At 43.5% G+C, this 24,900-nt stretch overlaps 1 protein-coding gene and 1 long non-coding RNA gene across 3 annotated transcripts in view; one reads left to right on the top strand and one right to left on the bottom strand.

Annotated features, from left to right (window-relative positions):
- The window catches only part of LOC115174035 (polypeptide N-acetylgalactosaminyltransferase 4), a 37,807-nt gene extending 29,488 nt beyond the window's left edge, over positions 1–8,319 (bottom strand). The window contains exon 1 of one of the 2 annotated variants that reach the window (XM_029732646.1): positions 7,923–8,319. The gene's annotated coding sequence lies outside the window, so the exon portion shown is untranslated. The remainder of the gene's footprint in view (positions 1–7,922) is intronic. The other variant, XM_029732645.1, reaches the window with a different exon arrangement.
- Positions 8,320–8,779: 460 nt separating this feature from the next.
- Positions 8,780–12,656, top strand: LOC115174036 (uncharacterized). The gene is made up of 2 exons (XR_003871709.1): positions 8,780–9,367; positions 12,219–12,656. It is a non-coding gene; the product is annotated as an uncharacterized LOC115174036 (long non-coding RNA).
- Positions 12,657–24,900: the final 12,244 nt, after the last annotated feature.

The following is a 24,900-nucleotide window of genomic DNA, read 5'->3' as shown; positions in this document are numbered from 1 at the left end:
TGAATGAACACTTATTTTAACTTAATAAAATGCCTCAAATAAATAATGGTTTAAATAATGCAAAAACAAAGTGTTGGAGAAGAAAGTAAAAGTGCAATATGTGCCATGTAAGAAAGCTAACGTTTAAGTTCCTTGCTCAGAACATGAGAACATATGAAAGCTGGTGGTTCCTTTTAACATTCAATACTCAAAGGTAAGAAGTTTTAGGTTGTAGTTATTATAGGAATTATAGGACTCTCTCTCTCTATACGATTTGTATTTCATATACCTTTGACTATTGGATGTTCTTATAGGCACTTTAGTATTGCCAGTGTAACAATATAGCTTCCATCCCTCTCCTCGCCCCTACCTGGGCTCGAACCAGGAACACATCGACAACAGCCACCCTCGAAGCAGCGTTACCCATCGCTCCACAAAAGCCGCAGCCCTTGCAGAGCAAGGGGAACAACTACTCCAAGTCTCAGAGCGAGTGACGTTTGAAACGCTATTAGCGCGCACCCCGCTAACTAGCTAGCCATTTCACATCGGTTACACCAGCCTAATCTCGGGAGTTGATAGGCTTGAAGTCATAAATTGCGAAGAGCTGCTGGCAAATGCAGTAAAGTGCTGTTTGAATGAATGCTTACGAGCATGCTGCTGCCTACCACCGCTCAGTCAGACTGCTCTATCAAATATCAAATCATAGACTTAATTATAACATAATAACACACAGAAACACGTTAATATGGTCAAATCCGGAAACTATCATTTCGAAAATAAAACCAGTATTCTTTCAGTGAAATACGGAACCGTTCCGTATTTTATCTAATGGGTGGCATCCCTAAGTCTAAATATTCCTGTTACATTGCACAACCTTCAATGTTATGTCATAATTACGTAAAATTCTGGCAAATTAGTTCGCAACAAGCCAGGCGGCCCAAACTGTTGCATATACCCTGACTCTGCGTGCACTGAACGCAAGAGAAGTGACACAATTTCACCTGGTTAATATTGCCTGCTAACATGAATTTCTTTTAACTAAATATGCAGGTTTAAAAATATATGCTTCTGTGTATTGATTTTAAGAAAGGCATTGATGTGTATGGTTAGGTACAGTCGTGCAACGATGATGCATTTTTCGCAAATGCGCTTTTGTTAATCATCCCCCGTTTGGCGAAGTCGGGTGTCTTTGTTAGGAAGAAATAGTCTTCACAACGAGCCAGGCGGCCCAAACTGCTGCATATACCCTGACTCTGTTGCACAGAACGCAAGAGAAGTGACACAATTTCCCTAGTTAAAATAAATTCATGTTAGCAGGCAATATTAACTAAATATGCAGGTTTAAAAATATATACTTGTGTATTGATTGTAAGAAAGGTGTTGATGTTTATGGTTAGGTACACATTGGTGCAACGACAGTGCTTTTTTCGCGAATGCGCTTGTTAAATCACCCGTTTAGCGAAGTAGGCTATGATTCAATGATAAATTAACAGGCACCGCATCGATTATATGCAACGCAGGACAAGCCAGATAAACTAGTAATATCATCAACCATGTGTAGTTAACTAGTGATTATGTTGAGATTGATAGTTTTTTTATAAGATAAGTTTAATGCTAGCTAGCACCTTACCTTGGCTCCTTGCTGCACTCGCATAACAGGTAGTCAGTCTGCCACGCAGTCTCCTCGTGGAGTGCAATGTAATCGGCCATGATCGGTGTCCAAAAATGCCGATTACCGATTGTTATGAAAACTTGAAATCGGCCCTAATTAAATCGGCCATTCCGATTAATCGGTCGACCTCTACTAGAGAGACTAGAGAGTTTAGCTGTACCGTAGGCTAGAGAGACTAGCTGTACCGTAGGCTAGAGAGACTAGCTGTAGCGTAGGCTAGAGAGACTAGCTGTAGCATAGGCTAGAGAGACTAGCTGTAGCATAGGCTAGAGAGACTAGCTGTAGCGTAGGCTAGAGAGACTAGCTGTACCGTAGGCTAGAGAGACTAGCTGTAGCATAGGCTAGAGAGACTAGCTGTACCGTAGGCTAGAGAGACTAGCTGTACCGTAGGCTAGAGAGACTAGCTGTACCGTAGGCTAGAGAGACTAGAGAGTTTAGCTGTACCGTAGGCTAGAGAGACTAGCTGTACAGTAGGCTAGAGAGACTAGCTGTACCGTAGGCTAGAGAGACTAGCTGTACCGTAGGCTAGAGAGACTAGCTGTACCGTAGGCTAGAGAGACTAGCTGTACCGTAGGCTAGAGAGACTAGCTGTACAGTAGGCTAGAGAGACTAGCTGTACCGTAGGCTAGAGAGACTAGAGAGTTTAGCTGTACCGTAGGCTAGAGAGACTAGCTGTACAGTAGGCTAGAGAGACTAGAGAGTTTATTTATTTTATTTTTTATTTATTTCACCTTTATTTAACCAGGTAGGCAAGTTGAGAACAAGTTCTCATTTACAATTGCGACCTGGCCAATATAAAGAAAAGCAGTTTGACACATACAACAACACAGAGTTACACATGGAGTAAAATAAACATACAGTGGGGGAAAAAAGTATTTGATCCCCTGCTGATTTTGTAAGTTTGCCCACTGATAGAGAAAGGATCAGTCTATAATTTTAATGGTAGGTTTATTTGAACAGTGAGAGACAGAATAAGAAAAAAAATATCCAGAAAAACGCATGTCAAAAATGTTAAATTGATTTTCATTTTAATGAGGGAAATAAGTATTTGACCCCCTCTCAATCAGAAAGATTTATGGCTCCCAGGTGTCTTTTATACAGGTAACGAGCTGAGATTAGGAGCACACTCTTAAAGGGAGTGCTCCTAATCTAAGTTTGTTACCTGTATAAAAGACACCTGTCCACAGAAGCAATCAATCAATCAGATTCTAAACTCTCCACCATGGCCAAGACCAAAGAGCTCTCCAAGGATGTCAGCGAGCTGAGATAAGGGGGAACTTTACCTAGCAGGGTCTTGTAGATGACCTGGAACCAGTGGGTTTGGCGATGAGTATGAAGCGAGGGCCAGCCAACGAGAGTGTACAGGTCGCAGTGGTGGGTAGTATATGGGGCTTTGGTGACAAAACGGATGGCACTGTGATAGACTGCATCCAATTTATTGAGTAGGGTATTGGAGGCTATTTTGTAAATGATATCGCCGAAGTCGAGGATCGGTAGGATGGTCAGTTTTACGAGGGTATGTTTGGCAGCATGAGTGAAAGATGCTTTGGTTGCGAAATAGGAAGCCAATTCTAGATTTAACTTTGGATTGGAGATGTTTGATGTGAGTCTGGAAGGAGAGTTTAGTCTAACCAGACACCTAGGTATTTGTAGATGTCCACATATTCTAAGTCAGAACCGTCCAGAGTAGTGATGCTGGACAGGCGGGCAGGTGCTGGTAGCGATCGGTTGAAGAGCATGCATTTAGTTTTACTAGCGTTTAAGAGAAGTTGGAGGCAACGGAAGGAGAGTTGTATGGCATTGAAGCTCGTAGTTTATTTGTACAGTAGGCTAGAGAGACTAGAGATACTAGAGAGTTTAGCTGTACAGGAGACTAGAGAGACTAGAGAGTTCAGCTGTACAGTAGGCTAGAGAGACTAGCTGTACAGTAGGCTAGAGAGACTAGCTGTACAGTAGGCTAGAGAGACTAGCTGTACAGTAGGCTAGAGAGACTAGAGAGTTTAGCTGTACAGTAGGCTAGAGAGACTAGCTGTACAGTAGGCTAGAGAGACTAGCTGTACAGTAGGCTAGAGAGACTAGAGAGTTTAGCTGTACAGTAGGCTAGAGAGACTAGAGAGTTTAGCTGTAGCCATCTGGAGGATTTACATCCAGCCATGATCCTATGTCACTTTGTGTGCTGGAATAGAGAGAATTTGCATATGAGCCGAACACTGCACCTTGCCGTCAATGACCTGTAATACTAACTGTACTATACTGCACTATGTAGGCTACACCTCTGCACAACACTGGATGTGGACTGCAGGCCTATACACAGTGCTGTGAAAAGTATTTGCCCCCTTTCTAATTTAGCATATTTTTTATACTGAATGTTAAATAAAGATCTTCAACCAAAACCTAATATTAGATAAAGGGAACTTGTGAACAAATAACACAACAATGACATAATTATTTCATTTGTTTCATAAACAATGATATGCAACACCCAATGCCCCTGTGTGAAAAAGTAATTGCCCCCACTGGTTGTACCACCTTTAGCTGCAATGACTCCAACCAAACGCTTCCTGTAGTTGTTGATCAGTCTCTCACTGTGGAGGAATTTTGGCCCACCCTTCCGTGCAGAACTGCTTTCACTCAGCGACATTTGTGGGCTTTCAAGCATGAACTGCTTGTTTAAAGTCCTGACACAACATCTCAATTGGGATTAGGCCCTGACTTTGACTAGGCCATTCCAAAACTTCAAATGTTGCTTTTTAGACATTTTCAAGTAGACTTGATTGTGTGTTTTGGATCATTGTCTTGCTGCATGACCCAGCTGTGCTTCAGCTCACAGACGGATGGCCTGACATTCTCCTGTAGAATTCTCTGATACAGAGCAGAATTCATGGTTCATTCTATTAAGGCACGTCATCCAGGTCCCGAGGCAGCAAAGCATCCCAAACCAACACACTAGCACCACCATGCATTCCACAGTAAGAACCTTATACCAACGGTGATGTATGGTGGTGGTAGTGTGATGGTTTGGGGACAGAATTTCTCCACAGCGATGTGGAGACTGACCAACAACTACAGGACGTGTTTGGTTGCAGTCATTGCAGCTAAAGGTGGTACAACCAGTTATTGAGTTTAACGGGGCAAATACTTATTCGCACAGGGAAATTGGGTGTTGCATAACGTTGTATATTAAATAAACAAGTATACTTTTTTTGTTATTTGTAAACTCAGGTTCTCTTTATCTAATATCAGGTTTTGGTTGAAGATCTGATAACATTCAGTATCAAAAATATGCAAAAATAGAGAATATCAGAAAGGGGGCGAATACTTTTTCACAGCACTGTGTACATGTCACGGCAGCATCCCTCTCGCTGTATACTGCTGCGGACAAATATATTGTCACCACTTTTCTTAAATAAATCCTTAAATTCTTCTAAAATAAGTTGAAACTGAAAAACACCTTTGGTCTCCACACCTTAAGATAACTGATTATTGTAGCCATCAATGAGCTTGCTGCACCTTTCTACTTGCAAATAAATGCTTCAGAGTTCAAGTAACAGACACATCAACTGTTCAGAGGAGACTGCGTGAATCAGGCCTTCATGGTCAAATTGCTGCAAAGAAACCACTACTAAAGGACACCAATAAGAAGAAGAGACTTGCTTGGGCCAGGAAACACGAGCAATGGACATTAGACCGGTGGAAATCTGATGAGTTGGACCGCAGAGTGAAGGTAAAGCAGCCAACAAGTGCTCAGCATACGTGGGAACTCCATTAAGACTGTTGGAAAAGCATTCCTCATGAAGCTGGTTGAGAGAATGCCAATAGTGTGCAAAGCTCTCATCAAGGCAAAGAGTTTTACTTTGAAGAATCTCAAATATACAATATATTTGGATCTATTTAACACTTTTTTGGTTACTACATGATTCCATGTGTTATTTCATAGTTTTGATGTCTTCACTATTATTCTACAATGTAGAAAATAGTAAAAATAAAGAAAAATCCTTGAATGAGTAGTTGTGTCCAAACTTGACTGGTACTGTATGTATGTATGTATGTATGTATGTATGTATGTATGTATGTATGTATGTATGTATGTATGTCTGTCTGGTGAGACAAGCTTTTAAATGGATAGTCGTTGGCAAAATGACTGGAAGTCTATGGGAACAGCCAGCACGTCATTGCCCTAACAGAAGCAATGCTCTCTCCCCCCCTTACCCTTGCCACCACTGCTGAAAAAAAATCCTAGGGGAAACACATTGTCACTGGAATGTATTTGGCAGGCATTCTAAAAGTGGTTACGTTAGTATGGACATGGGAGCATCGCCAATGTCTTCATCTGCAACCGAAGAGGAAGAAGAACACCCCTGACAAAGAGCTACAGTCAAATCAACAACCGTCTTATTAAAGTACAAACACAGAACAGGGCTGCTGCTTTCACTGTGACATCCATCTCAGAGACCAGTCAAACAAGTTGCACTGACAACACTCACTGTAACTCAGAAAATGTGTGTGAGTAGATTTTATCTGTGTCGCTGAATGGTAGACCGCAGATGAACAGCGGGCCAACATGAAATATGAGGGTCAATATGGGAGCGTTTACTCGCTTTTAAACATTCAGCACTGAAAAAAAACTCAAAATAGGTGCTAGTACATTCTGTATTCTACTATGATGTCATCTGTCTCACTGAATGGTGTAGTTTGAAGTTTCTCTAGCAGACGCTGATCTTGGGTCAGTTTTGCATTTCCATCACTAATGGTTCAGGTTGGAAATGCTGATCCTTGATCTGTACCTACGGGAAATGTCCCCCGGCATGTCACTGAACCGTACACCAGAGAGGAACAGCTGACCAGCTCAAACTACAAGAGCCAACAGGCTTATACTCCCTGTAAACATTTGACACAGAAAAAGCTCTGGACGACAATAACAACTCTTCAGTGATTACACTGAGCGTAAACACTATAGTAAGACCGACCGGCCGACCATATGAAACTGGATCAGGAGGTTGATAAATAAAGTTAGGCTATAACATGTCTTCCACATACCTCCGTTACACTGACAAAAATTGTCTAAAGCCTACAGTGAAAGCTTGTCGTTCAGCTTTACTTTCTCTTTAATGGACTTGATGCATCTTGTCTGATGTTAGCTCAAACTGTCAAATGAAAATAGCCAATGTCTCCTTGTATGTTGACAGATTTAGTTTCAAAGACTTTGGGGAAAACTTTGGCAAAGTGCTTGTTTCCCCTGATGTTTAGGTTGTGGTCTGGATGCAGCGGAGCCAGCAGAGTGCTTGTTTCCCCTGATGTTTAGGGTGTGGTCTGGATGCAGCGGAGCCAGCAGAGTGCTTGTTTCCCTGATGTTTAGGGTGTGGTCTGGATGCAGCGGAGCCAGCAGAGTGCTTGTTTCCCCTGATGTTTAGGTTGTGGTCTGGATGCAGCGGAGCCAGCAGAAGTGGGTGTGTCAGTAGATGGCTAAAGGTCCAGCTACATTTCTACATCTTCAGCATAAGGCCTACATTTTGTTCCAACAGAGTGCAAATAAATCATATCTAGTTCATGAAAGTGGCCAGGCTTTAATTATAGACAATACAGAAACAATACAGAAACACGTATCACTGTAATGCAGAGTCTAGAGAACACCTTCAGTTTAAAGAAGATGAGGCTTACTGTGAGCGTGAACTATAATAACTCAACTTGGGCTGCGAAGGGTTTAAAAGCATTGCACCTTTAGAATGAACATATAACCATGTTAAATCAGGGAATATAAACTCTAGCTAAAACCAATGCATTTTGTTGTTACCAACTGTTTGTTACAAAATAACAGTAGTATAAAAGTTATTTGCATGGACTGACATGGTTTAGCTATAATTAGGTTCGCCTAGCTCAGCTGTCAAGACAGACAACTAAATTAGCTGGTTAATAAATCTCAGATATTGAGGCTCTTTGATTAGATTACCAACTAGTTAGCTAGCTAGCTAAGGTTAGCTTGTTACTGACCGGGAGCTGGATGACCATGGTTCGAAACCGTCAGGAACAAGACATTTACATCCAACGTAAATTTACTAAAACACCCAACTAGCCACGTTTGGCAAATACACAAAGTTCCTGTAGCAAAAGACCAAGCAATCCTAGCTACCTACTGTAGTTAGCTACTATAGCTAGCTAACCTACTTGATAGTTAGCTAACTCTAGCCCTGTGCGACCAGAGCTGATCTATGTATTCGTTTGCTAATCAGATTACACCTGATTAGCCACGTGTACAAATTAACTTCATTCTTACTTTATTACCTAGTCCACTACATTCCGTGTTCCTGGAAGCTGCTCGGCGTTTTGTCTCCGACTCAACCTCTGGCTTGCATCTGTCTAGCTCGATCTCAGACTGCAGCTTTCAACACAACCACGTCCCTTCACGTTGATGATGGTCCGGAGCGCTGGCTAGCTCGGGCTGTCACTTCTCCGTTCTGGAATGTATCTTGCCAGCTCTTGTTTTCACTCGATTTCAAATGAATTCTTGTAGCTGTGTAATAAATGAGACTACATGTATGCGTACTTGTACTGGAAATATTTCTGACCTTAAAACCGCTTGTTATTACGAAATTCAGGTACTTGGTTGATCACTCACTAGGAAGTTTGCAAATGTGGCGATTTGATCTGAATAAACCACGTGACCAAAGCATTGTGGAAAAATAATATTAAAGACAGCACAGAATTTTAAAAAATGTTCAAAAATGAACAAGGATGTTTCACTTGTAACACTTTTTCCAATGTCACAAATAATAAAATAATAACAAAGTAATGCATCTTATATTTTGTATGTGCGTGTGTGTGCGTGTGCTTGCGAGCGTGCATGTGTGTATGTTTGACCTTACGTGACAGTTTACCCGTTAACCCCTACCTCTTTAACCTCCATTAGATATATTCTGTCCATGGACGAGGTGTGGTTTACAGGTTAGATAACATGCATTGTTCAATGAGATTTTCACGAGTCCCAGTCTGTCTTTGTCTGGGCTTATATTTGAAAATATATGATATTGTAAACAAAAGGTCCATATATGCAGAAATGTAAAAGAAAGTGGAAAACCCTCATACATTTGCTTGGGAATGGAGGAGTTAACTGCATCGAACCTTTGGACCATAACTGTTTGGTCTTTGAGTTTATAACTGTTGGTCAAAAGAATGCCCCAAAGAACTTGATATTTACAAAACCTTTCTTTCACATCCTACAGACCGTTGTTAATTAACTGGATTAACTGGACTTCAACCCCACCGGGTTTGTTGCCGAGGGCAGCCCAGGTCTGGCGGATATAACTGGACTTCAACCCCACCGGGTTTGTTGCCGAGGGCAGCCCAGGTCTGGCGGATATAACTGGACTTCAACCCCACCGGGTTTGTTGCCGAGGGCAGCCCAGGTCTGGCGGATATAACTGGACTTCAACTCCACCGGGTTTGTTGCCGAGGGCAGCCCAGGTCTGGCGGATATAACTGGACTTCAACTCCACCGGGTTTGTTGCCGAGGGCAGCCCAGGTCTGGCGGATATAACTGGACTTCAACCCCACCGGGTTTGTTGCGGAGGGCAGGGCAGGTCTGGCGGATATAACTGGACTTCAACCCCACCGGGTTTGTTGCGGAGGGCGGGGCAGCCCAGGTGTGGCAGATATCAACAGTAAACTATAGAATACTCTGTGTACACAGACTCCATAGGCATTGCAACCCTAATAACAAAGGTATGGCATGAGAACAAGAGGAACAGTGTTTACATTTTTACTGATTTATTTTATGCAGAGCTCTCAGTCAGTTTAAGTTTATTTGCCAAATAAATACATTGGAAATCTGACTCACAGTAAAAGAAAAGGAATTATAATGTGAATTTGACTTGAGAGCATTTGTATCCACATCCCACATGTCACGCCCTGGCCAATAGAGGGTTTTGTTCTCTATTTTGGTTAGGCCAGGGTGTGACTAGGGTGGGCATTCTATGTCCTTTTTTCTATGTTTTGTATTTCTTTGTTTTGGCCGGGTATGGTTCTCAATCAGGGACAGCTGTATATCGTTGTCTCTGATTGGGAGCCATACTTAGGCAGCCTGTTTTCCTTTGGGTTTTATGGGTGGTTAATTTCTGTTTAGAGTTGATGTTCCTGACAGAACTGTTTAGCTGTCGTTCTTGTTTTGTTTAAGTGTTCTATTAAAAACTTAAATGATGAGCACTCTCCACGCTGCGCCTTGGTCTACTCCATTTGACAGCCATTACAGAACCACCCACCACAAGCGGACCAAGCAGCGTGGAAAAGAGGACTGGACATGGGAGGACATCCTGGACGGCAAGGGATCATACATGTGGGAAGAGATCCTGGCCGGAAGGGATCGCCTCCCATGGGAACAGGTGGAGGCAGCCAGGAGAGCGGAGGCAGCAGGAAGGAAGGACCAACGGCAACGGTATGAGGGAACACGGCTGGCAAGGAAGCCCAAGAGGCAGCCCCCCCCCCAAAAAAAAATTTGGGGGGGGGGGGGCACACGGGGAGTGTGGCAGAGTCAGGTTGGAGACCTGAGCCAGCTCCCCGTGCTTACCGTGGCGTGCGTTGTACTGGTCAGACACCGTGTTATGCGGTGGAGCGCACGGTGTCTCCAGTGCTCGGTCACAGCCCGGTACGTTACATCCCAGCTCCCCGCATCTGCCGGGCTAGGGTGAGTATCCAACCAGGAAGGATTGGGTCAGTCCTACTCTCCAGACCTCCAGTGCGTCTCCTCGGGCCAGGATATCCTGCACCGGCTCTGCGCACTATGTCTCCAGTGTGTCGGCACAGCCCAGTGCGTCCTGTGCCTGCACCCCGCACGTGCCGGGCCAAGGTCACCATCCAGCCAGGACGGGTTGTGCAGGCTCTCAGCTCGAGACCTCCAGTGCGCCTCCACGGCCCAGCGTATCCGATGCCTTGGTCAAGGACAAGGCCTCCTGCGTGTCTCCCCAGCCTGGTGAGTCCTGTGCCTGCGCCCAGAGCCAGGCCTCCTGCTTGTCTCCCCAGCCTGGTGAGTCCTGTGCCTGCGCCCAGAGCCAGGCCTCCTGCGTGTCTCCCCAGCCTGGTGAGTCCTGTGCCTGCGCCAAGAGCCAGGCCTACTGAAAGACCCGCCAGTCCGGAGCCACCAGAACCGCTCGCCAGTCCGGAGCCGCCAGAGCCGCCCGCCTGTCCGGCGCAGCCAGAGCGGCCCGCTTGTCCGGCGCCCGCTGTGAGGGTCCCCACTCCAGAGGCGCCACCTAAGTGGGCCAAGCCGAAGGTGGAGCGGGGTCCACGTCCCGCACCAGAGTCGCCGCCGTAAGGAAGGCCCACCCGGACCCTCCCCTTTAGAGTCAGGTTTTGCGGCCGGAATCCGCACCTTTGGGGGGGGGGTACTGTCACGCCCTGGCCATAAAGGGTTTTGTTCTCTATTTTGGTTAGGCCAGGGTGTGACTAGGGTGGGCATTCTATGTCCTTTTTTCTATGTTTTGTATTTGTTGGTTTTGGCCGGGTATGGTTCTCAATCAGGGACAGCTGTATATCGTTGTCTCTGATTGGGAGCCATACTTAGGCAGCCTGTTTTCCTTTGGGTTTTGTGGGTGGTTAATTGTTAGTCCCGTGTGGCTCAGTTGGTAGAGCATGGTGTTTGCAACGCCAGGGTTGTGGGTTCAATTCCCACGGGGGACCAGTACAGAAAAAAAATGTTTATGAAATGTATGCATTCACTACTGTAAGTCCCTCTGGATAAGAGCGTCTGCTGAATGACTAAAATGTTAAATTTCTGTTTAGAGTTGCTGTTCCTGGCAGAACTGTTTGGCTGTCGTTAATTTTCTTGTTTTGTTTAAGTGTTCTATTAATCTTAAATGATGAGCACTCTCCACGCTGCGCCTTGGTCTACTCTATTTGACAGCCGTTACACCACATCTATAGCTATTGAGGAAGACCGAAGTTAGATCACTGAAACCCTAAACACTGAAAATATGGAAGGAATTACATTCCAATAGATAAAATTCATGATATGTCAGCCGGCTATTAGCAAAAGGGTTTTGTGTGAAACATTTAAGTGCCGTCTCAGTTCACAGTGTCAAGTGAATATTTCTTATGTTGGATCAATACCAACACATGGTTTATGGCTTCATAACTTAAAACAGGTTTTAGGCTTCAATCTGAAATGACAGGCTGTGGAATAAGTTATGGGCTGAAGTTATTAGTTCAGTGCAGGGACTAGCACTGATAAAATAAGAAATGTGATACTGGAATTTTTCAATATGTGACGGAAATGCTGAAGATATTCAATGAAGCCAGTTATGATTTTTGTAAATAACACCCAAGTTAAATAATTCACAAAACAGAGAATCGTGTGTCACAGTGTAATAACATAATTATAATTCCAATAATAGATAACAGGTGTGGACCATACTCTCCCTATTTGAAACAAATGACAGCTACATATTGCCAAAGAAAATTATTCATTAACTGTTTAACATCTGGGCCTGTCTGCAAATGCTATGCACAGTTGCACACAATTCTCCCTGCCCTCTCAGCATATTTGACTTTATAGGGATTGGTTTGTTGTCTTTTCCTCTAGGGATCCTGTTCATACCGGACCAGGCCCGGATGGACAGCAGTGTGCCAGGCTGCCAACCAACATGACACCTGTGGCTATTGGTAGCCTGCCAGGGAACTTTTCTTTTCCCTCCCTTCTCTTTTTCCTTCTCTCTTTCTCTTTCTACCCTTCCCTCTCTTTCTCCTTCTCTTTTTCCCATTGAAAACAATTGACACTTCTTTCTCTCCCGGGAACCCCCAGCCGGAACTAGAGGGGTCCCGTTTCCCTGATACGATCTGAAATCTCAAGCGACTGAAGAAAAGGGATTATTGTACAGTCTTATGTTTCAACCATTCCTGAATTCAAATACTTAATTAGTTTAATTGAATTGTACAAGTTTGCTTATCCATGTGTTCCTAAATAAATACAAATGCTCATTCAATTCATTGATTAGAATTAAACATTCTTTAAAAAAATGTATTACAATGTGTAATAACTATGGTATCACTGTGAGATCCCATGACACGACAGTGGTAGGCCTACATACAAAGACCAACAATTTGTGCTCATTCCATGAAGGACCGTGATGAAGGACAAATAAAGTTGATTCAGATCCTAATCTGTAAATAATGTAATCCAGCAATAAATGCATAAAATAAACAGGCCAGAAGGGCTTTTTTCTGGTTGGCCTGATTAAGCCTATTAGCTTACGTTTTATTGTAATCTGGAGGGTCGTTTCAGGTAAAACACAGTTCAAAATCAATCAACACCTCTCTCATCTTGGGACCTTCAAATGGATTTTCAAGTATTCAATATGAAACGCTCTATATTAGACCAGTTGTTATTTACTGCTTGGTGGTAAATCATTTAGCAAAGTGTACAATGCCATCTAGTGGCTATCTTATATTGTACATTATAGTACACTTTCTCTGGTGCTACAATTGTCAGATCTGGGAGTTCAAGTCACAAAGTAGAAGACTCATCTGACATTCCTTCTTTTCACTCTTACACCACCTTCATGCACCTCAGCAGACGTGTCGTAGATTCCACAGAGGAACCTTTACCAGAGCAAGCCAAAGACATCTCCTCAAATTCCATCCATAAGCATGTGAACTTCTTCTATCTGCAATGTATATGTCTCAGTGGTGGCTGGTGGGCGGAGACATAGGAGGACAGGCTCGTTGTAATGGCTGGAATGAATGGAACCGTATCGAACACATCCTTTCCATGTGTTTGATGTGTTTGATACCTTTCCATTTATTCTATGCCAGCCATTACAATAAACCCTTCCTCCTATATCTCTGCCCACCATCCACCACTGGTATGTAGAGCATTGTTCAAAGATATGCCATTTATGTAAAGGAGAGAGAACTGAATTGGCAGAAAACTGAAAGTACACCCCAAAACCATTGAGCGTCACTGTTGCATTTCAACAACATCAAGTGCTGCAGGTAGCCTAGCAGTTAGAGCATTGGGCCAGTGTCCGAAAGGTCACTGGTTACATTATCCGAGCTGACAAGGTGAAAAATCTGTCTGTACCATTGAGCAAGGCACTTACCCCACATTTTTTGCTCTGTAAAACAACACACTTCACTGCACCTATCCAGTGCATGTGACAATATAACATATATCCCCAATAACTAAATTTTCAAATGGACCTCACTCAAATGGCATGGTGATGTAATTACTACAGTGTCCTGAACACTTAACTCTCTGTTCATTTGGTTCAGCCATGCAATAAATCACAGTGAGTAGCAGTCTATGGGAAGGTCTTTCAAATACTTTGAGCGTTTGCTTTAGCCTGCCTAGAGGGTAATTCTATTGATTCCATGAAGCTAGGGAAGCTCAATCAAGCCATGATTAAGTATTTTAAAAGCGTTAAATGAGTATTTTAACCCAGGTCTGACATATTCAGACTCCTCTCCTTATGAGGTTCAGCCATTAGAAAGGAATAGTAAGGGTAAGGTCTGTGGAACATTTGAAATATGAACCAGTGTCGTAGTTGTAGTACAGTAGTGCATCATCTGTAATTGAAGAAAATATACTCTGACACGTTCATTTGGGAGAGCGAGGGTCTGAGGGTACTCAGGTAATGAGTCACTCACTGGGCCAACCAAGGTCAAAAGACTGGTCAAAAACCCAATTAGTGTGTTCACTCATTGACAAACCTTGCCAGTCCTGGCAACGTATCCACAAAGCGGCTCAGAGTAGGAGTGCAAGCCCCATACTATTGTGGAGGACTTAATTCTTCCTGCTGCCGCAGATATGGCTGTGACAATGCTGGGGGAAAAGGCCCAAAAAACTATACAGACAATGGCTTCATCAAACAACACTGTTTCACGACACATCAGTGACATGGCAGGAGATGTTTTGAAACAATTACTGCTTCGCATACAAGCCAGTGAATTCTATGCGTTACAGCTGGATGAGTCAACAGATGTGGTGAGCCTGGCACAGCTTCTGGTATATGTCCGTTACACTTTTGGGGGGTCAATTAAGGAAGACATCCTCTTCTGCAAACCACTGGAAACCAGGACAACATGAGAGGATATTTTTTAAGTATTGGACAGCTTTGTGACATCAAATGGACTTTGGTGGTCAAGATGTGTTGGTATCTGTACTGATGGCGCAAAAGCCATGACAGGGAGACATAGTGGAGTGGTTACGCGTGTGCAAGCAGTTTATCCCGACGCCACTTGGGTACACTGCAGCATCAACTGAGAGGCTTTGGACACTACAGTGAAAATTGTTAACTTTGTTAAAGCAAGGCCCCTGAACTCTCGTGGATTTTCTGCATTTTGCAATGATATGGGCAGCGACCATGTAATGCTTTTACAACATACAGAAGTGTGCTGGTTATCAAGGGGCAAAGTATTGACATGTTTTTTTTTTATTGAGAGACGAGCTTAAAGTTTTCTTTACTGACCATAATTTTCACTTGTCTGACCGCTTGCATGATGATGAGTTTCTCACACGACTGGCCTATCTGGGTGATGTTTTTTCTCGCCTGAATGATCTGAATCTAGGAATACAGGGACTCTCCGCAACTATATTCAATGTGTGGGACAAAATTGAGAAGATAGAGCTCTTTTCTGTCTGAATTAACAAGGACAACACACAGGTCGTTCCATTATTGTATGATTTTTTTTGTGTGCAACGAACTTACGCACCACTGCACTTTATATACCAGGGTTGGCTGGCCTTCTCTAGTCACTCGTAGGCTCAGTCACTGGTATACTTTTATATACAAAGCCATGTTAAGTTTATTACCATTTTATTTGGCCATTTTTATTGTTCAGAAATGTGGTGGGTACTCTCTTCGTTAGCAGGACTTTATCCAGGACTTTATCCTGCTAACTGTTCCAAATGTCCGAACTGAATTTGGTAAAATGGATTTTATGTACTCTGCGCCATCGGCTAGGAACGCCTTACAAAATACTTGTAAACTGGAAGAACTTGTCCCGATTGGTGTTTTTAAATCACTGATGAAGGATTTTGATGCTGATTCCCTGACCTGTCAATGTTCCTCTTTGAGCTAGGTGTTCCGCTAGTGGGACACCTGCCGACAACATCCGGTGAAATTGCAGGGCGCGCAATTCAAATAAATGTTCATAATATTAAACATTCATGTACATACAAGTGTTTTATATCATTTCAAAGCTTAACTTCTTGTTAATCCAACTGCATTGTCAGATTTCAAAAAGGTTATACGGCAAAAGCATACCATGCAATTTTCTGAGGACAGCACCCCACATCAACATATTTTTCAACCAGCACAGGCTTCACAAAATCACAAATAGCGATTAAATAAATCACTTACCTTTGAAGATCTTCCTCTGTTTGCTATCCCAAGGGTCCCAGCTACAACATGAATGGTCGTTTTGTTCGATAAAATCCTTCTTTATATCCCAAAAAGTTTGTTTCGTTGGCGCCATTTATTTCAGTAATCCACTCGTTCAACATGCAGACAAAGGAGTCCAAAAAGCTACTGGTAAACTTTGTCCAAACAAGTCAAACAACGTTTCTATTTAATCCTCAGGTAGTCTAAAATGTAAATAAACTATAATATTTCACACGGAAAGTACTATGTTCAATAGGAAAGGGAAATTCGTAAGCGTGTGCCGAAAGATTGATTTGGTTCAGGTGCTCTCCTAACAAAAGCTCAAAATACTTGTTAGTTTTTCAAAAAAGAAGTCTGAAACCTTGAATAAAGACTGTTGACATCTAGTGGAAGCCACAGAAATTGCAATATGGGTGACGGACATATATATAAGCAATAGGTTTCCATAATAATAATTCTGGTCGGATTTTCTTCAGATTTTCACCTGCCATATCAATTCTGTTATAGTCTCAGACATTATTTTAACAGTTTTAGAAACCTCAGAGTGTTTTCTATCCAATGATACTAATTATATGCACATCCTGGCTTATGGGCTTGAGTAACAGGCAGTTTACTTTGGGCACGTCAGTCAGGCGGAAATTCAGGAAACTGCCCCCTAGCCCTAAAGATCTTGTCCCAATTGGTGTTTTTAAATCACTGATGAAGGATTTTGAGGCTGATTCCCTGACCTGTCAATGTTTTTAATTTGCTGTTTTATGATTTTGTTATACTCTTGTGAATTCTATGGTTTTTACTAGATTACTTGTAGTTTTTCATGTTGTCTGTCTGTATTTGTGTAATGACTTGGTGCTGCCTATGTTGGCCAGGACGCTCTTGAAAAATATATTTCAAATCTCAATGAGCCCTTCCTGGTTAAATAAAGGTTAAATAAAAATGTAAAAATGAAATAAATGTGATGTAGCGAAGCACCTGAGTGAGCCGGCTGCGCAATTACACAGGTACTTTCCCAAAACGGACGACACAAACAACTGGATTCATTATCCCTTTCATGCCCTGCCTCCAGTCTACTTATCGATATCTGAACTAGAGAGCCTCATCGAAATTGCAACAAGCAGTTCTGTGAAAATTGAATCAGAAGCCACTGCCAGATCTCTGGATAGGGCTGCGCTCAGAGGTTCTTGCCTTGGCAAATCGAGCTGATGCCCTTTGCAACCACGTACCTATGTGAGAGTGGATTCTCGGCCCTCACTAGCATGAAAACTAAATACAGGCACAGACTGTGTGGAAAATGATTTATGACTGATACTCTCTCCCTTACAACCCAACATTGCAGAGTTATGTGCATCCTTTCAAGCACACCCTTCTCATCAACTTGTGGTGAGTTATTCACCATTTTTGATGAACAAATGAGGTTACCTAAATAAAGAGGCAAATTATTGATTATTATTATATTATTATTTGTGCCCTGGTCCTATGAGAGCTCTTTGTCACTTCCCACGAACTAGGTTGTGACAAAAACTCACACTCATTCTTATGTTTAATAGTGGGTGTGCGGCAGGCTTACAATGATGGCAAAAAACATCATTTGAGAGTGCGTTGGTGCTAGAAGGGCTACGCAGCTGGAGGTTGAATGTTTGAAGGGCTACGCAGCTGGAGGTTGAATGTTTGAAGGGCTACGCAGCTGGAGGTTGAATGTTTGAAGGGCTACGCAGCTGGAGGTTGAATGTTTGAAGGGCTACGCAGCTGGAGGTTGAATGTTTGAAGGGCTACGCAGCTGGAGGTTGAATGTTTGAAGGGCTACGCAGCTGGAGGTTGAATGTTTGAAGGGCTACGCAGCTGGAGGTTGAATGTTTGAAGGGCTACGCAGCTGGAGGTTGAATGTTTGAAGGGCTACGCAGCTGGAGGTTGAATGTTTGAAGGGGTACGGGACTATAAAAAGTTTGGGAACCGCTGCTCTAAGTGATACTGTGTGAGAGAATGGCTTCATCCTAAACAGCCCACTCAGCACCCTCTCCGCTCGACTCCATTTCATTCCAGCCACAGGGCCCCTGGGAGCCTCTGTAAAACAAGCCTCCTCCATGACACACACACACACCACTCCATGTCCTGTGTGTGTGGTATACAGTACCACACACACATACTCTCTCCAAAATCTCCCTCCCTTCTGCTGCATCAAACTCCTCAAAGCTCTCCTCCCGTTGTCCTGGCAACACATCGGTCTGTGAGAGGCAACAGTCTGGGAGCTGTTTGTGTCGCTCACGAGACAAAAAGGGGGTAGGAGGAGAGAGGGAGGTGTGAAGCTTGTTGTGGGTACGCTGCTAAGGCAGACTGTGCCTCATAGAAAGTTCTAAGTAAGAATCCTATGGAAGAAAGGCAGGCAGGCTTACTTCTTTTGAGGTGGAATCTGGTAGGATCTATGCAGATATGAAAGAGCTAGTTATATTGCTGCCCACAACTGGCTCTTTTTCATTTGAATTTGACAGATTCTGCTGGCAGGCTTGAGAGCTTTTGAAGTGGTATTTGTTAGACTATTTATGGGTTTTAAACCTGAAAGAACTGGCACACAAAAGGTAAAGAGGCATTAGTGCATTTTGGTTAAACTACACTCCTATCATATCACAGTGAGGTCTCATCACAAAGGATATCCAATTGGGAATTGCACAGATGCTGCAGATAAAAATGGGTAATTTATTGTCCATCAGTAAGACACGGCTTGAAAAAGATCTACATAATGATGGTACTGTAGGCCTACACGTGTTTGGTCATCCTACAAAACTATTCTGAATACAAATTGAGATATATAGAGAACTATTTATCTGTTTGCTTGTTGTAGATCTGTACGCATTAAGGCGTTGGTGAGGCAGTAGGATATGCTTATTCACTAACTGTATTCATGGAATGCAGTTTTTCTTTTATAGCTACAGCTTCTGTAGGAACAGAAAAGCTTCTGAGGGAATTATGAAGGTTGGAAGGATCAAGCCAATCAGAAATAACTCACACTCAATTCGTGCAAATATGTACAGAAAGTATCACATTGGTGGCAGCGTTGGGATCACATCCAGCTCATGTCTAGTTACGTGATCTAGTGATGGGAAACAGTCTGTTTTTCAACGTTGTGTTGGGTGTAATTACATTGATATATCTAGTGAACAATGGATAAGCAACACTAGGCGTGAGGGATAGATGTAGTCACTACAGGTGTGATCAAGCCTTACATCAAAGTTTCCTGAAGCTGAATGGAAAGTGCTATGCCCGACCAGTTATTCAGAAGAAAATCCTCTGACTGTCTAATTTACATAAGATAACTTATCAGTGTGGACCCAAAACAAACATTCTACACATTTACAAACAATATGTTTAAAGTGTTATTAAAACCATGCTGTTCTGTTGTTACGGAAGCTTATACATCTAATAATGTGATAATGATCCACATCATATGGGTAGACAAATCATGTGTGTTATGCAGCAAAACACAACTAGCCTTTTTTTTAGGATGCAAACCAGTCATACGAATCACTGTTGATCCATCCTGTTCTGATCTAATGAGATGGATGGAGGATTTTCTACGGCCTAGAATCAAGGCCTTTCCTGTTCTGATCTAATGAGATGGATGGAGGATTTTCTACGGCCTAGAATCAAGGCCTTTCCTGTTCTGATCTAATGAGATGAATGGAGGATTTTCTACGGCCTAGAATCAAGGCCTTTCCTGTTCTGATCTAATGAGATGGATGGAGGATTTTCTACGGCCTAGAATCAAGGCCTTTCCTGTTCTGATCTAATGAGAGAATGGAGGATTTTCTACGGCCTAGAATCAAGGCCTTTCCTGTTCTGATCTAATGAGATGAATGGAGGATTTTCTACGGCCTAGAATCAAGGCCTTTCCTGTTCTGATCTAATGAGATGGATGGAGGATTTTCTACGGCCTAGAATCAAGGCCTTTCCCAGTCATGAAGGACGAAGCTCTTGGTTCTCATTGGCGAAGACTGAACTCAAGTTAGGTTTTATATGTCAGACTCTCCTATACCACTTTTCCCAACAAGTTATACCCCAGCGGTTGTAAATAAACCCTTTTTAAGGTGATATAACTTGTATCGTTATTACAGGGCTGTGAAACCCGTAGCCGAATGGCTTCAGACTGAACATTTCTCACTGGAAATTGCTGCTGACAATGAACATAGCTTAGGTTTGGGGTATTTTATTGATGTCAGACTCTCCTATGCCACCATTCCTAACATCTTATGCCCCATAGGTTTTAAATAAACCATTTTTAAGCTGATATAACTGGCATCATTATTATAGGGCTGTGAAACACATAGCCAAATGGCTTCCCACTGAGCATTTCTCACCATTCATTTATGGACAGCAATTTCCATTTTATAACAGGTATTGTAGCTTTATTTACAGTAGTGTGTTGATTCATTATTGCTTTCTTCAGTGGAAATACAGAATGTGTAAAAATGCCAAATTATACCAAATGCTAAATCAAGCACAGATGTACAACCATTTTAATCATTACTGAAACATGCAAACTACAAACATTTAACCAGTTAAAGATAATGAATACATATTTAATTAAAAGAAGAAATTCATACAAAAGTCAAAAGTTGGTGTAACGGATCCCTCCGGAACTTTTATTACGCACACCTGGCCCCTATTCCCAGTGATTAGTAATTGTATACTTGTGTCCTTGGTGTACCATTGTCTTGTCGATTATTGTTACAATGTCCGTTGGTGAGTGTGAGTACCTGTATAAGGACACAAGGCGAGTCCCAGATGCAGACAACGGAGGCAGATGGTTTGAGTCTTTGATATTTATTAATAATCCAAAAGGGGTAGGCAAGAGAATGGTCGTGGACAGGCAAAAGGTCAAAACCAGTTCAGAGTCCAGGTGGTAGAGTGTGGCAGGCAGGCTCGAGGTCAGGGCAGGCAGAATGGTCAGGCAGGCGGGTACGGAGTCCAGAAGACAGGCAAGGGTCAAATCCGGGAGGACTAGCAAAAGAGAATAGAAAAGGCAGGCACACAGGAAAAACACGCTGGTTGACTTGGAACATACAAGACCAACTGGCACAGACAGACAGAAAACACAGGTATAAATACCCAGGGGATAATGGGGGAGATGGGTGACATCTGGAGGGGGTGGAGACAAGCACAAGGACAGGTGAAACAGATCAGGATGTGACAACCTGTGCTGTGTGTTTTGGGCTTTTGTGCCCTTGTGGATTTCACAGATGATTATGGGTCTCATCCCGTGTGTTAATCATTGTGCGTGTGTTATTTATTCGTGGTACTCCTTGCTCTTTGGTTTGGGTTTCTACCCTGTGTTTTGTTACGTGTTTGTTTGGTCTTTGTCCCCGTGCCTTTACACGGCACGCCGTAATTTGGGGTATAATAAAAAAAACTATTTCGCATTCCTGCGCCTGTCTTCCGAATCATTTATACCAGCGTGACAGTTGGCTATAACATGAGTACAAACAAAGTGAGTGTGTGTATATGTGTGTAAGTGTTTGTGTGTGTGCGTGTGTGTGTGTGTTATGGTGTGTATTCTGATTTCCCATCAAATACCTTCATCGATAACACAAAAAAAATGCATTATGAAAGAAATTGTGTAATGTACACGAAAAAGTGGAGCCTTGTATTAAATGCATTTTGAAGAAAATTGTGTAATGTACACGAAAAAAGTGGAGCCTTGTATTAAATGCATTTTGAAGAAAATTGTGTAATGTAGGCACCACGAAATATGAAATACGTTATGAAGAAAATCATGTAGGCCTCCTGTTGCTTACACAAAAAAGGGCGTTTCTGACTACAAGTGCATCAGTATCCCAAAGTAGTAAGCGAAAACAAACATAGAAAACAGTACTGGCATCAATAAAAAAATATATATATACTATTATATTATTAATATTTTGGTGACAACCTGGTTGATTAACAATACTAGTTTGTTATAACGTTTTTGTCACGTCCTGGCCAGTATAAGGGTTAATTGGTATTGTAGTTTGGTCAGGACGTAGCAGAGGTTAGTTGTTTTATGTGGTTAGGGGTGGTGTGTTTGTTGTAGGGCAGTTGATTTAGGTATTCCGGCGTTTTTGGGCACTGTTTGATTTTCACGTATTCTATGTTTAAGATTTTTTTTGGGGGGGGCACACGGGTAGTTTGGCTAGGTCTAGGAGGAACCATAAGCCAGCTACCCGTGAGTACATGGTGGAGCGTAGGAGGTGGAGAGCGCCGTGTTTCGCGGAGGTGCGCAATATCTCGCCTATACGCACGCACAGCCCAGTCCGCCCTGCACCAGCACCCCACTCGTGCAGGGCTACTAGTCTCATCCAGCCAGGACGGGCTGTGCAGGCGGTGCGATCACGGCCATCTGCGCGCCTCCATGGCCCAGTCTTTCCGGTTCCTGCCTCTCGTGCGGACCCAGAGGTGCGTCAGCCCAGTAAGACTCGTCCTGTTCCCACTCCCCGCACTAGCCTGGAGGTGCGTGTTCTCAGGCTGATGACCCCAGTACCAGCACCACGCACCAGGCTGACAGTGCGTCGGCCCGTCAGTCAAGAGGCGCCAGAGCTGCCCGCCAGTCAACAGTCACCAGAGCTGCCCGCCAGTCAACAGTCACCAGAGCTGCCCGCCAGTCAACAGTCACCAGAGCTGCACGCCAGTCAACAGTCACCAGAGCTGCCAGCCAGTCAACAGTCACCAGAGCTGCCCGACAGTCGTAAGTCGCCAGAGCTGCCCGCCAGTCGTAAGTCGCCAGAGCTGCCCGCCAGTCGTAAGTCGCCAGAGCTGCCCGCCAGTCGTAAGTCGCCAGAGCTGCCCGCCAGTCGTAAGTCGCCAGAGCTGCCCGCCAGTCGTAAGTCGCCAGAGCTGCCCGCCAGTCGTACGTCACCAGAGCCGCCCGCCAGTCAGGAGTCACCAGAGTGGCCCGACTGCCCCGAGCTGCCAGAGTGGCCCGACTGCCCCGAGCTGCCAGAGTGGCCCGACTGCCCCGAGCTGCCAGAGTGGCCCGACTGCCCTCTGGGTCTGCCAGAGTGGCCCGACTGCCCTCCGGGTCTGCCAGAGTGGCCCGACTGCCCTCCGGGTCTGCCAGAGTGGCCCGACTGCCCTCCGGGTCTGCCAGAGTGGCCCGACTGCCCTCCGGGTCTGCCAGAGTGGCCCGACTGCCCTCCGGGTCTGCCAGAGTGGCCCGACTGTCGTCCGGGTCTGCCAGAGTGGCCCGACTGTCCTCCGGGTCTGCCAGAGTGGCCCGACTGCCTGGAACGGCCAGAACCGGAGCCACCTCCAGATATAGGTGGGTTGGGGAGGGGGGGTGTAGCACAGTGCCGTCGTTGACGGCAGCCACCCTCCCTTCCCTCCCTTTAGTAGGGGGATTTTTCTTGTTTTCTCGTGTTCAACGTCATTTAATAAATTAAGATGATGAGCACCAACTCTACTGCGTATTGGTCCACGTTCTCAGACGACGATTTCTCTATATCATCGGAAGATGAAGAAACTTGTGACAGTTTTTTTATGTATAAATACAGGTGGGACACAAAAAAAGGCAGTGTAGTCCATCATGCATTGCTCTAATAACTTTCAGCAGATTGTTCCGAAGTTTGACCCCAAAACGTTGTTTTTTTCACACAAATTAAGGCACACAAAAACACACAAAATCTGCTGAAATACTTTTTGTACATTGCACAAATTGAATGTGACATTGTGTTGGAAATATAAGCGTATAGTACTAGACTAGAGGAACATTCTATCTGAAATATAAACGTATAGTACTAGGATAGAGGAACATTCTATCTGAAATATAAACGTATAGTACTAGAATAGAGGAACATTCTATCTGAAATATAAACGTATAGTACTAGAATAGAGGAACATTCTATCTGAAATATAAACGTATAGTACTAGAATAGAGGAACATTCTATCTGAAATATAAACGTATAGTACTAGAATAGAGGAACATTCTATCTGAAATATAAACGTATAGTACTAGAATAGAGGAACATTCTATCTGAAATATAAACGTATAGTACTAGAATAGAGGAACATTATATCTGAAATATAAACATATAGTACTAGAATAGAGGAACATTCTATCTGAAATCAAGTGCCGTTTCTCTCTCGTCCTCGCACACCGGGGAGCACAGTCAAAAAGCCAGCTGGATGAGTCACGGCCTGAAACCCATGTGCTCTGATCTCTGACCCTGTGGAACTGGAGCCTCCTGGCTCCTTCTGTTTGCACCTGATAACACTGCTGGAATTGTTCCTACCGCTACGCTCCCTCGTCGCATTACTCAAAACGCGGGGACAATAAGATAGTTCAGAGAAATTGCTCACTGAAGTGCTTTCATAGTCGCTGGCCTCCTAAATAGGTCTACATCCTCAGCCCACTGGCAAATATCTGTGTTCGCTGCGATTTTCACTACCTCGACCAGGCAACTGATCTGTCTTCCAGTGCATGACTGAAACCCAGAACACTGAAACGGCTCAACCCATTGCAAATTACAATTTTACAGTATCTCTAAATCTTTCCAGTTTTTCTTACTATTTTCCCCTCATTTGTGAGGCAGGCTGTGCCAGAATTTGGGTATAGTTGGAAGATGACGATCCAAGTCCCTACTGCTGAATATATTATGAGCCTCTCATTTGGTTCCTGACAGATGGGCATGTGGCTTCATTGAAGAAAGCATGCAACACCAAACTGCCACATTTGACAATGTGTCAAATGAATATCTTATTTTCTCTCAACATTCCCTCTCCTTGACAAGAAAAACAACCCATTCATTTCACAATCACTGATCATTTAATGTGACACCATTCTACTGTATCGTCCATCTCATCGTAGAAGAAGCCTTACAGAAAATATCCTACATTACCCCGGGCATTTGGCAGCATTAGTA

This window comes from Salmo trutta, chromosome 34 (genome assembly GCF_901001165.1).
Source record: "Salmo trutta chromosome 34, fSalTru1.1, whole genome shotgun sequence".
Taxonomy (NCBI): domain Eukaryota; kingdom Metazoa; phylum Chordata; class Actinopteri; order Salmoniformes; family Salmonidae; genus Salmo; species Salmo trutta.
Note: the sequence above shows the minus strand (reverse complement) of the source record. Positions and strands in the feature narration are given on the sequence as shown.